Below are 16,615 nucleotides of genomic sequence, written 5' to 3'. Positions count from 1 at the left end.
ACCGCATAGCTTTGCGTACTGTTATCTGTTGACCTGACTGATAATGCGGAATTTGCAGAAGTATATTCCGAATTCTCTCTTCCGAAGGGAAGGTCAATCCTTTCTGAGTATCTAGGATAGCTCCTAGAAACTGTTTTGAGGTGCTTGGCACCAGACTTGACTTTTTTTTTCTCGTTGATAGAGAAGCCTAATTCGTGGAGGAGGTCGATAGTCCTCTGAATGTTTGACCTGCAAATTCCTGGGGTTTCCCCCGTTATGAGCCAGTCGTCTAGATAAGGGTACACCGGGATTGCCTCCCTGCGTAGGTGTGCAGCCGCCACCGCCAGTACCTTGGTGAATACCCTTGGTGCTGAAGCTATCCCGAAGGGCAGTACCTTGAATTGATAGTGGCGACTGTCCACCTTGAAGCGCAAGTACTTTCTGTGCGCTGGGAGCATGGAAATATGAAAATAAGCATCTTTCATATCCAAGGTTGCCATGTAATCCCCCTTTTTTAGGAGGGGGATTACCTCTTGTAGCGTGGTCATACGGAATTTTTGGGGCTTGACATACTTGTTGGCAGGCCGTAAGTCCAATACTGGGCGCATTGTCAAATCTTTCTTTGGCACAAGGAAGTAAGTTGAATAGATACCCTTGTTTACCTGGAGTCCTGGGACGAGTTCTATCGCGTCCTTTTCTAGCAGAATGGCGATCTCCTCGAGAAGGATCCTTTGATGCTCTAGGGAGTGCACTCTTTGTCGTGGAGGATGGTTCCGGGGACGCTGCAGTAGTTCTATACAATATCCTGCGGGTACTGTTGACAGCACCCATCTGTCTGAGGTGATCCCTTCCCAAGCCTGGGTGAAGGTGGAAATGCGTCCCCCTACTGGGGTTGCGTGACAAGGGACCCTGAACTGAGCGTCACTGTTTTGGTGGAGGCGTGCCACCTCCCTTGTTGGGGCTGCCTCTGCCTCTTCCACGACCTCTCTTGTTACCCCTGCCGTAACTCTGGGTAGACTGCTGGTTGTTATTCCATTGTGTACCCTGTCCCTGGGCATAGTTGCCTCTTTGTGAATTTTGGCCGCGTGGGCGACGAAAATTACTGTTCCCCCTCTGGTTAGGGGGTTTGTTGGTAAGCTGGCCAAGGGATTTGAGAGTCTCATATTCATCTTTGGCATTTTTAAGTGCGTCTTCGACCGCTTTCCCAAACAATAGGTCGGGTTCCACTGGCTTGTCTATTAAAGAAGCCTGGGTTTCTGTCTTGAATCCCGACTGCCGTATCCACGCATGTCTCTTGATAACAGTACCTTCTGCTATCAATCTCCCTGCGTTGTCAGCGGAGTCGAAAGTTGCTTTTAAAATGCAACCAGACACGGCTCTCCCCTCTGCCGAGATCCGAGCCAGCTGGCCCTTTAACGGTTCTGGAGCAGAGGCAATGAGCGCCGCGACTTCTTCCCATTGATGGCAATTGTAACTAGCCAACAGGGTGGTGGAATTCGCAATCCTTGCTTGGTAGGCGGACGTTGAGGCTACCTTCCTGCCAAACCCGTAAAGTTTTTTGCTCTCCTTGTCGGGAGGAGCTTCTGATGAAGATAAGGGCGTGCCAGCCCTTTTTCTAGTGTTGGTAACCACTAGGGAATCTGGTTTAAGATGTCCCCTTATATACAGAGGGTCAGACTGGGCTGCCCGGAAAATCTTTTCAATTCTGGGGTTGACAGCTCTGGTGAGGTTCGGATTCACCAGGGAAGGATCTATTCTTCGTTGGATGGATTTGAGGATAGGGATGGTCTGAGCGACCGGTCTTCTCTCTCCTACAAACTCCTCCGCGAAGTCCCTTTCCTCCTGTACACCGTGGGTGTCGATGTGGAAGTGTTCCGCTGCTCGAGCGAGAACCTCGTTAAGGAGGGGCTGGTTATCAACTGGAGAGTCAGTAACTGGGGCTTCGCTTTGTACTGGGGAATCTACTCTGTAAATTTCCTGCTCATCTTCTCCCTCCTCCAGGTCCTCATCCTCCGCATAGTAATCTGTCCCGGTTTGTTCTTCCATAATGTCAAACTCCTGGTCCTCTTCAGGGAAAACTTGTCCCTGGTAACTGGGGAGTGGAGTAGAATATGGAGTGGAGTAAGGCTGAACCTCGAAGGGTTCAGGTCTTTCGAACCGGGGCTTTTTACTTAGCGGGATAGGATCGGAGGAGCCTGAGGGTGTGCCCCTTGAGGGTTATATGAAAGAAAGTGTTCTGGGTTCTTATCATAAAAATCAGCTAAGGAAGACATCCTAGACATAACCCTGTCTATGTCTTCACTGGACCATTCCCTGGAACAGGGTATTACTTTAGCAGGTGATTTATGGGACTTTTCAAGGGTAGACTTGTGTTTGCTTGTCTGCCTAGGGTGAGAGGATGGCTTTACAGGGGTGGAAGGCTGTGCTTTCCGCTGTTTCCCCCCCTCACCGTGCGTGGAAAAATGTTTTCCCTGTCCCTTGGAGGCCCCTGTCCCTTGGAGGCCCCAGAGACTTTCGACGCCTGGCGCCGAGGGTCTGGAGAGGTATCTGTGTGCTTCGGGCGTGGGGCCTCACTGGTGTTAACCGCGGTCTCGGTATCTTGGAGCGCGGCCTGGGGGTGGAAGTCGTCTTCGTCTCCCGACGATCGAACTTCCGTTAATGTGTGTAGCGAGGCACTCTTGGCAAGAGTGGATGATTGCCTTGCGTCGTGAGGCGATCTCGATCGAGAGCGCCCAGAGGACACCGAGTCGGACCGTTCTTTTTGTGCCTCTTTCCGGGAAGTCGACGTCGTCGAGGTCCGGTTGGTCTTAGTGTGTTTAGTGTGTGTTAGGTGTGTAGCGCTTGCGTCGCCGGGGGTCTTCCCCATAGCCGCCCTGCCGGACGACCTTCCGAGGTCGGGGACCTGCGCTCGTCGGCTGTCTTTCGACGCCGTAATGCCCTCGCCGTCCCTGCCATCGCTGAAGGCGCCCTCCGCTGCCATGGCCTCCTGCCTGGCGTGGTGGGCCCAACGCTTTGTCGAACGGTCCTTAAGTGTCTTAGGTTTAAACCTACTACACGCTCTGCAGTTCGCTTCGGGGTGATCCCTCGGCAAGCAGAGATTGCACGTGGCGTGCCTGTCGACCCAAGGGTATTTGCGATTGCACTTGGGGCAGAATTGAAAAGGGGTACCCTCCATACGCACCTTAAGGCAGCGGGCTGCTAAGTGTAGGAATATATAAATGTAACTATATATCAAGAGTGAAGAGTATGTACCACCCCCCACTCTCCCTACTAGGCCCGGGCCGAGGCCAGCGGCCTTCCGAGGCCCAGATCCGTCGTGCAGCAGTCGACGGTCGATGACTTCTCCAGCCGTCGTCGAGGTTGAGGGTCGACGTTGGGGTGGGGAAGGGAATGAATAAGAATTATAATTATAATAACAGCAAAAGTATGGCTAAGGCCAGGGAACTCCGCAAGATGCTTCCGACCAGTATGGCGGAAAAAAACAATCTGAGGATCCTACACGCGTGAGGGATCTTGGGTACAGTGGACGTCACACTAGGGATAGTATTACTGGCACGCCTGTGTCGACGCCCATTTTCGACTTTCGAAAAACAAACTGTAATACTCCGCAGCTTCCACTAGATGTCGGCCTATGCACAGCATGTGATCTAAGCAGATTCCACAAGCCTCAGAAATATATATACTAGCTTTCATTGTCCTTTTGATGTGCGCACACCCACTTTTGGGGCCTTTTTGTTTCCACAAATCTTCACACACCTGTGGGCTGTATTCATTTGTTTATTTAGTATAAATGGTTTTAATGAACCATCATTTAGAACATGATGGTTCTACCTGCCCATGGGTGAGAGAGGCACAACCACCTAACTGAAGAGTCCAAGGAAACCCAGCAGAAGAGTTAAAGACTAGTTCCAACACTGGTGACCCAGAGAGGAATCGCTGCAGTACGAGACCCCAGGTCACATGCTTCTTATGGTTAAAAGGGGGCACAGAAAACAGAGGACAAATGGTGGGATCAGAGGACCCAGGGAACACTACTCACAGCTAGGTCAGCGGAATGCCCAGTGAGCGCAGTTCCATAGGTGAGTTGGGAGGTCGGGCTTGGGTCCATCCGGATGGAAGTAGGGGTCTCCAGTTATTAGGAGCAAAGTACCCATGAGTGTCAAAGCCAGGTCAATGAAATCCAAAAAAAGAACAGACCTATAAAGAAGATCCACAACGGGAAGGCAACACAGAAGCATTAGCAGCAAAGGGTGCTCAGAAAGCAGGTTACAGATAGCCCAGGTGTACACAAATGACGAGAGATGGCACAAAACGGTCCTTCTAAGAAGAACAGTTGCAGGAGGTGCTACAGTGTCACAAAGTCAAGCAGCTCTAGGCAGAGGTGCAGCGAGCCACTGCGGGTCCTGGCACATCCCCCTCCTTCAGACCAGCAGTGACTGAGGACAGGAAGGCATTTTGGAAAACATCAAAGCTTGCACAGGGTTATATTAGTAAAGACTTGTTCAGCCAGTTGAAGACTGGGGCATGCCAAAAGGAGAGGGCCTAGCCACGACAACAAGTCATAGGTTCCACAGGAGCAGCCTATCTGGTAATCAGTAGTGTAGATGGAGGATATGAGAAACAGCACACTAAGGGTACCAATGGCAATGGACACAGGCAAGAGTAACTCTGCCCACCAATCCAAAACAGTGCAGCATCCAAAGTCAGACAAACTTCCATACACTCAAAAACACCCACACACCTGTATTGGGGTTTCTGGGAGATCCTCATCCAGCCTAACCTGAATAGCTGTAACAAAAAAGGTGCCTGGGTAGGGTCTGTCCAGAAGCTATGTACGCAGGGCTGACATTTTGACCATTCCTTGTGGTCTATTCAAATAGACCACAAAGCAAAATGGTGGGTTGCAGGGCTTTTACAATGCATTCATACCCAAAAGGCCACAGTGGATGGTCATTTAGCTAAAACAATAAAATGACTATTACATTGTACAGCTAAAAGTAAACTCCATACTACACAACACTTACTGGATGAGAGAACTCACCCAAGGATAAAGTGAGGTGCTTAAAAAACACCACTGCCCTGATAGCCATATGATCTACCAAGGGAAGCACATCAGAAGTTTGTTGCAGTTACAGGGGGATTAGTAGATATCCCTCGGTTAACAAAAACAGTCTGAAACCAGAGAGAAAACAACACAGTTCAGAGGGACCGACCAAGATAGATCAAGGAACCCCAAAAATAGAATTCTGCACTAACAAAAAGGATCTTCTGGTATCCGTGGAAGGGTGTACTGAGTGCCAACTTAAAGTGTGTACAATGCTTAGCTTTATTTTGATTTTTCACCATAAACGTATCCAGGTAATTATGTTTCCAAAAGAGGTCTGCTAATGAGAACGCCTTACATAATGCTCCATGCCAAAAACCTAGTGGACCGATATACATTTAATGTGACAGTATACAGACATCCCCAGCAGCTACAATGCAGTGGTAGGAGGCCAAGTTCAAGGCCACATGTGCATTCCTACACAGCTGCTGGAACACAACGTTCCAGTGTAGAGAGGCGTTTTTTTAATTGCCTGCATCTCTGGTTCAAAATCTAATAAATATGTGCCCCTTATCAGTCAGGTGGCATTTTAATAGTGGAATATAAAACATATCTGGTTATGACATGGTGTCTACTGGGACTACACAGTTACAAAGGCAGAAACATTGGGGTTTCATGTTCGTGTCAACTTGGTGAGGTGACAATTTTGACACGGCTGGGGGGTGTATTAGCTGTCTGGCTTTTGCGTACTGTGGCAACAAGGAATGACAAGACTGACCAAGTGGTGCCATGCTGGTTGCTATACACTTTTATTTAGTCTATGTGATTAAACCCTTATCTTCCATTAAGCTTGTCTCGAACATATACAGATTGCTCACAAGTGGGAGGAAAGCACGGAAGCAGGCATATAAAACTACATGGGGGACATCCTGGGGGAAACACTAAGCGAGGAGCAATGGAAATATATTTGCTTGCAGACTCGATATATCGCTTTAAACTGGCGGTACAGACTGGTCCATTACAAATTTGTGCACCATATCTACTATTCTCCCCTCTCTCTCAGTAGAATGTTTCCAGGAAAGTCCTCCTCCTGCAAGAGATGTGCTACGGACCTCGCTGACTTTTATCATGTCCTCGCATAAGGGTGTTCTGGACGAAATATAGAAGATGCGATGATCAGAATGTTACCCCAAACGAGGGAGTACTCACCCAAATTATGGCTCTTAGCTCTGATTGAAGGGGGTACACGTACTGAAAGGAAACTACTGGGTATGGCCTCGGCAAAAGCCAGGTACCTGATGTCGAGGACTTGGGGTGAGGCCAACCCCCCCCACATTCTCAAGGTGGTTGGAGAACATGTCCCTGTGTGAACAAAGGGAAACCAGGTATGCTTCAACTCTTCCAGCCGCCCGTTCGACTATTGGCCACCCTTCAGACAATATTGCTTGGACATTAACCAGAGGCCCCAATCGCCGCCATCTCCCCAAGGACATTAATATAGGAATGCAGATGAGGCTAACCCTGCCCCAGCCTGGTGGCATGACTATACACTAATCCATATTGCTCGAATGTGTTCCTTTCTTAGGCAATGAGTGCAAAAGTTGTATATTGTGAGTTGTAGTTGGATGTACCCTTGTGATTTGGGGGATGGGTAGGGAGGAAGAGGATATGTTGGCGTTTTTGGGTTATTTCTTGTAGCAAACAAAGTTTAAAAAAGAAAAAAAACTTTTATTTAACGTAAAAGACACTTATCAATCCTGAACTTTAATGGGGTTTCTCTACCTAAATTAAGAAAACTCAGGTGCGTATCAGGAAGTATGTGAAAGTCCAAATCAAAAAGGCACGGCCTCAGTCCAAAGCTCCTACGCTATCCATGTCACTACAAAAATAAGTAAAGTTCTGGCTCTTCTTATGGCCCAGGAGAATGGCTCCCTCCTACTGGATGTATAGTCTCTCAAAGTAAAAGATCCAAGGTTTCCATTACAATGAAAATTCTCTAAGGGTTGCACTGGGGTAGAAGAATGACTCCCTTCTCCTAGCTGGTTTCCTAATCTTCCTTATATTTTGCAACGGCACTTACAGTTCAATGAAGGTGTCCACATACACTAGTTTCTTTATACGATTATACTCTTTGGCTTGCTCCCACTGATATGATATGGCATTTATAATGCGCATATACACAAGTGTTTCAAGGCGCGACAAGGCAAGGGAGGGGAAACAGAGGGAAGACAGACAATGATCCAACTAGGCCAGGTGACATTGAGCTCACGCAAGTGCAGGAGAGGGGGGTAGGTGAAAAAGTGCGGGGTGAGAGGGGAGGGGACAGTGCAGTACATAGGAGAACAGTAAAATAAATAAGACAATAAATAAGAGTGCGGCCAGCTGGTGGCAAGTGCAAGGTAAGTGCAGACATTGGGCGTCAAGTGCTGGTAGGGGCTGTACTGATTCAGAAACAGTCCCAGAGTGCAAGGGTTTTTTTTAATGGGAGTTTACTGGGACGACAAAGGTACTCCCCGAGTCCCTCTCAACTCTCCAGCACCTCTTGTGGGACTGTCCCGGGAACAGTGGTACAAAATGGTTCACTACTTTCTCTGCTTCTTCCTGGTTTACAGTGTTTGTAATTGGTTATTTATAATGCACTTAATACCCAGAGGTTTCCAAGCACGGACCCAGGGATCGAACCTGTGTTACTCCGCGTCATCTTGCTTCCAATGCGAGTGCGTTGCCCCCGAGCTATCCTCCCGGCCCTAAGTAGGTCTAAAGTATTTTCGATTTGTCAGTTAGCCCCAGATCACTTTCAAAAGAGAGGAGGGATTTGGTTTTCAGATTGTGCCAAACAGAAAAGACAATACAAAGACTAAGGTATGACTTGCTCCTTATTTCAAAAAAAGTATTAACCCCTGTGGATTTTAATAGGTTGCCTCTTGACGGGCTTTAGATGTTGACCACTAACTAGTTCAAAACAATTATTTATTTAAGGCTGACAATTGGTTCTCGCTCTGTAGATCAGCATTAGACGATTCTGGGGTGCGTGTGTGAGGGCCTTCTAACACCCACGGGTTTGGGGTTTTCTATCTCTGTCAAGGATTGTTCTCGAAAGTTCCCCTCACCCAATGATGCTTCCAAAGACCCTCCAAAGGGTTTCTGCTCCCTCGGAATTCGAGAAGTTAAACCCCTCTAATATCGTTTCAGGGAGTTGGGGTTTAAGGTTATGATGACACCCTTCATTCTCAACTGCTGAGGGGAGTGTTACCTCGCTACATGTCAACAGTTCACTGTGATAAATTTGTTTCATAACAGTCCTTTCGCTTATTTTCCCTTGGCTCCAGTTACCTGCTCTCGGAGACAGGATGGTTCACTGGTTCGGTTTGGGATCTTTTAAAGATGTCCAGTCTCTCGCTCTCTCGTTGGGTGCTTGGCTCCAGAGCCTGGTATGGATGACGGCTCTGATGGTAGGGCACCCGACCAACTATTCTGTAGTTGTCATTCAAGCACAATTTCTTGGAATGCATCTCAAGTTTGCCTATGCGGTTTTGTCATTACTTGAGTTAACGGACTCGGTGCAGTTGTCGGATTGCACGGCCCACACATTACAGGTCGCGCCACCGCAATATACCTCCTGTTCTTCCATGAAGCCTCTTCCTGAATTGGTAAGACGCTCTCCAGACATCTCACAAACACACGTTTGAGGTGCCGGGGCATGGGTCCACCTCTTCTCTGTCTCGGTCTCACCTTTGCGCCGAGGCCACCAAGTTTTAATTCTGTAACGTTCAGCATTCTGCCTCCATACAGGACACCTTCTCCAGCCTCTATTTCTGCTTCTGCTATTGCCAACTCTCTGTTGGCCTGCGGGATGTCCTTCAGTTTTCCCTTAAACTACACCCTCTACATCCCGCTCTCTAGCTTCTCGTTTCAGCCTTCTGCTTCCACATCTCTTTTGACCTGGACCTCACTTTCCCATGTTATCTCCCCTCTGACTCCGCCTCTTCTCCACCCCTGTCGTTTGTTTTGGGTGCCTTGATATATCCCGGTCCGCACTGGCGCAATGCCAGTCCAATTGGCGACAGCTGGTCAAGCAGCCTTCTCGCTCCACTGTAGCAGCCCTAGGTTCTTACTTGTCCCTGTAAGTAATACTTCCAGATTGTCAGACCCTACACAATAACACATGGTTACTGTACTTAGTCTAGGAACAAAAGATAGGGGTGATGTTCCTACCTCAGGGGGTGGGCATTATGGGTGCACCCCAACTCATGTCCTTGTCCCCAGGAGGGATGTTCTTCTCCATGAGATACTCCCGCGTTTTACCACCTGTAGGGAGGACTATTGGTTAGCGGCTACACCTCCCTAGCCTCATGGAAGGGGTCCCCCCCCCCCTGGTAAAAAGTGACGCTATCTGAAGGATCGTCACAGTACCCACAACAATCATGCAGGACTCTGCTCAGGAAGATTCTCTCAAGATCCCAGAAGAAGATAAACAACTTCCTCCAGTAGATGGGAACCAACCCTTCCTGAGCTGTCCCGTGGGAACCGGTACTTCAAAAAACAGTCCCGACATGGCAATGTCTCCTCCCACCAGGGTGCTTATTACTGGAGTCCTTTTGAAGTAGGCAAACAGAAGAACAAGTTACTTCTTACCTTGTAACGTTCTTTCGACGGGATGTTCCTCCGACGTATTCCTCATCTTAGATATCTCCTTCCAGCTCTGCTGGCCTCGGAAACTTTTTTCTCTAGAGGGCGCTGCGCGTCGACGTCCTTCGAGTCGATGTCCCTCGACAGCCGCCGTATCGACGTTCGACGTCATCCTGCCTATAAAGGCCACGCGCAGCGTCCGTTGCTCAGTTCCGTTTTGTAGCCCACAGTATTACTGTCTGGACTAGACTAATCACCCTGAAGGAGCGTAAACTGCAACAACAAGGGAAGTAGAACTGCGGGGATGGATGGGAGGGTCGATGAGGAATACGTCGGAGGAACATCCCGTCGAAAGAACGTTACAAGGTAAGAAGTAACTTGTTCTTCGAAGGGATTGTGTCCTCCGACGTATTCCTCATCTTAGATAGGCTCCCATAGCAGTATTCTATATTCGGAGGAGGGAGTACTGACTTCACGCTGTCTTCTATTGATGAATAGAATATAGTACAGCCCTTCCAAACCTAGTCTCTTGACTGGAGGAGGAATCCAAATTGTAAAAACGTGTAAAGGTATGGACATACGACCATGTAGCGGCCCCACAGATGTCTTTAACCGGCACACCTCTTTTGAGGGCCGATGAAGCTGCAATACCTCTGGTCGAATGAGCCCTAAGGTTTTGAGGGGGCTCTTTCCTTGCCAGTTTATAACATTCCAGAATGGCTAGAATGATCCATCTGGAAATGGTCTGCTTAGTTATTGGTAACCCCAGCTTGTGACCTGTGTAACCGACAAACAGCTGGTCTGCCTGTCTTATCCTGGCTAGTCTACTAATGTAAAAACTTAAAGCCCTCCTAGGGTCTAGTCTGTGTAACCTCTCTTCCTCTTTCCCCGGGTGAGGAGGAGGATAGAAAGATGGTAGGGTAATCTTCTGAGTGATATGGAATTCAGAAACCACCTTTGGGAGGAAATTAGGCTTCACTTGCAGGACAACTTTGTCTTTGTGAAAGATTGTATAAGGGGGTTTACAAGAAAGAGCTTGTAATTCGCTCACCCTTCTAGCAGATGTAAGTGCTATTAATAAAACAGTTTTAAGGGTAAGGAATCTTAACGAACAAGAATGGAGAGGTTCGAAAGGTGTACCCATCAGGAAAGTTAGTACTAAGTTTAAATCCCATAGGGGAACTTGGAATGGTCTTGGGGGATAAACATTGGTTAACCCCTTTAGAAACTGTATTACCAAGGGTAATTTGAAATAGGATGGTTCTTCCGCAGTACGCTTAAAGATGGATAGCGCTGCGAGATAGCCCTTAATGGTGCCAACTTGAAGGCCTGAATTTGCCAAATATAGTAGGAAGGACAAAACCATTGGTGTACCACATGAAAATGGGTCGATATTCTGTTCTCTACACCAGCTGCAAAATCTGTTCCAACGGCAGCGGTATAAAGACTTTGTTGCTGGCCTCCTTGCCGAAAGCAACACCTCCATAACATCATCAGGGAGGTCCCAATCCTTGTACCTCAGCGGTTCAGAAGCCAAGCGTGAAGGTTGAGGGTTTTGATGTCTGGATGGAGAACCTGACCTCCCTTCTGTGAGAGTAGGTTCTCTCTGAGTGGAAGTCGAATTGGAGGGCAGATGGACAAGTCTAGAAGGTCCGGGTACCACGTTCTCCTGGCCCAATCTGGGGCAATTAGGATCATGGTTCGACAGAATCTTCTCAACCTCCTGATCATTTGAGGAATGACAGGGACCAGTGGGAACGCGTACAGAAGCGGAAACTCCCAGTCCACTATGAACGCGTCTCCCAGAGCTCCTCTCGGAGGAAATTCCCTTGAGCAGAACAGGTCGCATTTCCTGTTTAGGCTGGTGGCGAACAGATCTACCTGAGGGGTTCCCTAAAGGGCGAAGATCTCTTGAAGGACTTCCTGAGCTAGCTCCCACTCGTGGGAGACTGTGTTCTGCCTGCTCAGAGCGTCCGCTGTCAAGTTCTTCTCTCCGGCTAGGTGAACTGCCGATAGAGAGATTCCTTCTTGGATTGCCCAAAACCAGAGCTGCATCGCCTCTCTGCACAGGGGTAGTGATCCTACGCCTCCTCTTTTGTTGAGGTAATGCATGGCCACCGTGTTGTCCGTCATTATCAGGACGTTCTTCCCTTGTACAGCTGGCAGGAAAGCCTTCAACGCAAGTCTGATGGCTCTCAGCTCTAACAGGTTGATGTGTAGTCAGGACTCCGATGGAGACCAACGACCGCTGATGGTCAAGTCTTTGGCGTGGGCTCCCCACCCCGTGAGTGAGGCATCCGTGACTACTGTTATCTCCGGCCAGGGTTGCCAAAACTGTTCTCCTTTCAGAATGTTCTCCTGACAGGCCCACCACTGAAGGTCTAGAGCTACTCTGTCGGGAACCTGAAGAAGATCTGTCATTCTCCCTGAGAATTGTGACCACTGAGTCCTCAGTGCCCACTGGAGGGATCTCATTCTCAGGCGAGCCTCTGGCACAAGGAAAATGCAGGATGCCATGAGGCCTAGCAACCTCAAAAAGTCGAAGGCTGGGAGACGTTGGGCATGCTGGAACTTGGTAACCATCTGTAGAATATCTTGAGCCCTCACCTCTGGTGGCGAGGTTTTTCCCAGGGAAGTATCCAGGATCGCTCCTATGAACTGGAGTCTCTGCGATGGTATCATTTGTGACTTCTTTAAATTGAGGGAGAAGCCCAGTCTGTGAAGGAAGTGGCACACGTGATTTAGCTGGATCTGAGCTTGCTCCGGAGATACAGCCCTGATCAGCCAATCGTCCAGGTAAGGGTAGACGTAAATCCCTTCCCTCCTTAGACTTGCAGCCACTACCGACATTAACTTGGTGAAGACCCTCGGGGCGGAGGTCAGCCCAAATGGCACCACTCGAAATTGATAGTGAGAGTTGCCAATTGTGAACCTCAGGTATTTCCTGTGTTTGAGATGGATAGGCACATGGAAATAAGCGTCCTGAAGGTCCAGATATACCAACCAGTCCTGGAACTGAAGGGCCTGGAGGATCTGAGAAAGAGTGACCATCTTGAATTTGTCTTTTCTGAGGAATTTGTTCAATTCTCGCAAGTCCAAGATGGGTCTCAGTCCTCCGTCTTTCTTCGGAATGAGAAAGTAAGGGGAGTACCAGCCCTTGTTCCTCTCCGCTACAGGTACCGGTTCTATGGCACCTTTCTCTAGCAGGTCCAAAATTTCCTGCAAGAGGAGCGGATCTGGAGCTTTCTGAGAGCTGATCCCCGGTGGATGACTCTGAGGTATACGTAGGAAAGGCAGGCAGTAACCTTGGGCGACTGTTTCCAATGCCCAAGCATCTGACGTGATAGCCTGCCATACCGCCAGATATTGAGTCAACATGCCTCCTACAGGTGTCCTGTGAGGGGAGTCCTCAGAGTGGTTTTGGGGCGGCTGATGCAGATGCCGATGGTAAAGAGGCACCTGCTGTTGCTGCGGCTTTTGAATATCTACCCCGTCCACCTCGGGCAGTTCTTCTTTGACCCCTTTGAGCCGGTCGTCCTCTACCTCTTCCGAATGCGGAGTAGAAGCGAAAGGACTTGCCCCTCGCAGAGGTTCCTGTGGGACGAAAAGGAGTCCGACTGATTGCAGCTCCTAGGGATTTTGCTGCAGCTTTTGAAGTTTGCAGTTTCTCTAAACTGTCATCCGCCTTTTTCCCAAACAAAGAAGAGCCATCGAATGGCATGTTCAAGAGCCTGGCTTGCACATCTGGGGCAAAACCCGACTTTCTCAACCAAGCAAATCTCCTGGTTGATGTACTTGCCGCCATTGCTCTGCTGATACTGTCAGCCGAGTCAATGCCCGTCTGGAGGGATTCGCACATAGCGTCTTTACCGTCCTGTATAATATTCAGGAACGCATCCCTTTCTTCTCCCTCCGGGATGCAGTCAGCCGCTGTAGAAGCACACTCCCAAAGTGTATGGCTGAACCTAGCAAGGGTGCAAGTAGCATTAACAGATTTTAACGCCATGCTACATGCTGAAAAGACTTTCTTTGCCATAGCATCATATTTTTTATCGTCCCTGTCCTGTGGGACTGTAGGATAAGCCGTCTTGACATCGGTAGAGGATGCTGCTTGTACCACCAGACTTTCTGGGGATGGGTGTTTAGACAAAAACTCTGGGTCTGTGGAAGATACCCTGTACTTTGTAGACAGTTTTTTATTTACTGCAGGTATTACATCTGGGGTTTCCCAGTTTGTCATGATCTTTCTTTGAAGAGCTTTATGAAAGGGCACCACAGGATCCTCTTGTGGGCCTTTGTCAAGAATATCCGTGAGGTCATCTTGTTGGAAAGATTGTGAAGGTGCAGACCACCCCATGAACTCTGTAATTCTGGCCATTAAGGCTCTGTAGGGGGTTTCAGCATGCTCCCCCGGGTCTGGTTTAGCAAACTCCACCTCAGGGGAAGTGTCTAACCCACTTGCCTCATGTAAAGAATCATGAAGATCCTTTAATCTGCGCTCTTCAGAGGAAAATTCCTCTCTAACTGGGGTTACAGGTCCCTGTAACTCAAATGTGTCTTGTTCAGACAATTCACCCTCTTCTAAAATTGAGGATATAGTTCTCAATTGTTCTGAACTCATAAAGGGAGTAAATCCCATTTCCAAGGCAGAGGGTGCCGAACTTGTCATTATTGGCCTCGAAAGCGTCGATGCCGACGTCGAAGGCTCCGAGCGTGGCGTCGAAAACAGAGGTGGAGGCCTCGAGGACCTCGACAGAATTGGAATTCTACTCGACAATATCGAAGTCATCGACGTCGAGGGCCTGGGGATAGTCACTGGATGTGTGGAAACCGTGACTTTTCTTGGCGTCGACGCCGGTGTCGAGGCCGGCGTCGAGTCGACAGACCCGTGTGTCGAAGGTCCCCTCGACAACGGCGTCGAAGACATCGACCTCGACGTCGACGGAACCTTCGAGGAAGGTTTGGAGGTCATAGTCCTGCTCGAGGGTTCGAAACGCGCTCGAGAGGTTTCTTTCGCCGGGTACTGCGACTCGCGGCGTTTTTGACCTTCGGGTCTTTCGACCAGAGCATCGCTCTCGGCAGTCTTCGAGGGGGTCGAGGCCGCTTTCTCGAAGACGCTCATCATATTCTTTCGGAATTCCTCCCATTCAGCCCGGGAACATGTTTCGTGGGGCAAGGGATTCTTTTTGGCGAAACAGAGGAAGAGGAAGACGGAGAAGGGGATCTTCGACGTCTCCTCTTCGAGTGCTTCGATCTCGAGGAGTGATGAGACCCACTCCGAGACCTGGAGCGCGAATGGTGACGAGGAGACGAATGTCTCGACTTCGTCGACGAAGAAGAAGCTTTAAAAGTCTTACCTTTCTCCAGCTTCCCCCTACGCTCCTTCAGGGCCTTAGCTGTCATGGACATACAGTCCTCGCATTCCGAACAATGGTGTTCAGCTCCCAAGCACCACAGACAAATTCTGTGAGGATCGGTCAACGACATCTTTTTCCCACAATCTCGGCATTTTTTGAAGCCGGATCGAGGAGTTGTCGGTTCCGACGAGGAAGCCATCGAGTACGGATCGAATAACTCGAGGTAAATAGGATTATCTGACTAAGAACTGAGCAACGGTATTCCGAGGCACCGAGTAAGCGCGGAAAAACGGAACTGAGCAACGGACGCTGCGCGCCGCCTTTATAGGCAGGATGACGTCGAACGTCGATACGGCGGCTGTCGAGGGACATCGACTCGAAGGACGTCGATGCGCAGCGCCCTCTAGAGAAAAACATTTCCGAGGCCAGCAGAGCTGGAAGGAGATATCTAAGATGAGGAATACGTCGGAGGACACAATCCCTTCGAAGGTAGAGTTTGAGTAGCCTACAGGAGAGGTTTGGCTTCACGATCTTGGATTTTGTTGGAGCTCCCAAAACCTCCTGCCACCTCCCCACTTCCTGCACACAAGGCACTCTGGGCATGACATCAAAAGGCAAAGGGAATTTGCTACAGGAGCCTGTCTTGGACACCTGACAACAGGCCTGCTTTGGACAACCTTTCGTAGCATTTTGCATTTATAAGACGGGAAACCCTGCCCTTAGTTATGATACAAGTCATTTATAACACACCTTTACACAAGTGTTTCTAGTTAATGTATCTTTGGAGTTCAAGACAAGAAGGATTAATTTGCAAATTTAGGCTCATTCTATTTCAAAGTTATTAGACTGAAGGCTTCGATGAAGAGGAACACTTTTGCACACTACCCACCTCAAGGGAATATTTGGGGAGAAATTGCGGATTATGAAGACCTCTTGGCTGTCTGTGAAATGGAACCAGGATCCTGCTCATTGGAAGCAAATAACCTCCCTGGAGGTACCAAACAAAACATCTGGAGCGCAGTTCAGTTTGTCAGCTCAAGACTCTTTCAAGCAGACAAACATGCTTCACTACCTTTGAGCTTCTACAGGACCTGCGGTGCTGCTTTTGACAATTTACCTGCTTCTTAGAGCTGTCGTGATCCTGACTCGAGCCAATGAAGCACATTGCTACCATGGCTCGACTATCAGCTTGCCACTGTGGAACACCCCACTTGCTGCATGCCAAGCACAGACTCAACCCAACAGAAGCATTGACTTGACAGATGACTACCAGCTGGAATTATTATGGTATTTATTGAGCGGTGACCTCCCTTCGAGAAGCAACAGAGCGCTTTACCAAGGTATACAACAATACAGCTACATAACACAGCGTGTTACAGAGATAACAGAACAGATATATATCAGGGTGAGCTACAGAGGGGCACAGATGTACCAGGCAGCGGGTGCAGTCTAGCGAGTAAGGTGGCGCAAGGGGCGATGTGATCGCCTAGGTGATGAGGCAGAGAGATTCCTTGAAGAGGTGCGTCGAATGAATAGTCGGAGCACAGGGACAAGTCTGAAGCGGAGGGTGAGGCGGTTCCATAGTCTTGGGGTGCAGACAGAGAAG

General features: G+C 49.0%; 1 protein-coding gene across 1 annotated transcript in view; it reads right to left on the bottom strand.

Moving 5' to 3' along the window:
* EDEM3 (ER degradation enhancing alpha-mannosidase like protein 3) overlaps positions 1–16,615 on the bottom strand; it is a 925,252-nt gene that overhangs the window by 219,477 nt on the left and 689,160 nt on the right.

The sequence above is a fragment of the Ambystoma mexicanum genome, chromosome 1q (assembly GCF_040938575.1).
Source record: "Ambystoma mexicanum isolate Mex_15411 chromosome 1q, UKY_AmexF1_1, whole genome shotgun sequence".
Lineage (NCBI taxonomy): Eukaryota > Metazoa > Chordata > Amphibia > Caudata > Ambystomatidae > Ambystoma > Ambystoma mexicanum.
The sequence above is the reverse complement of the archived record's forward strand: the minus strand, read 5'-3'. Positions and strand labels throughout refer to the sequence as shown.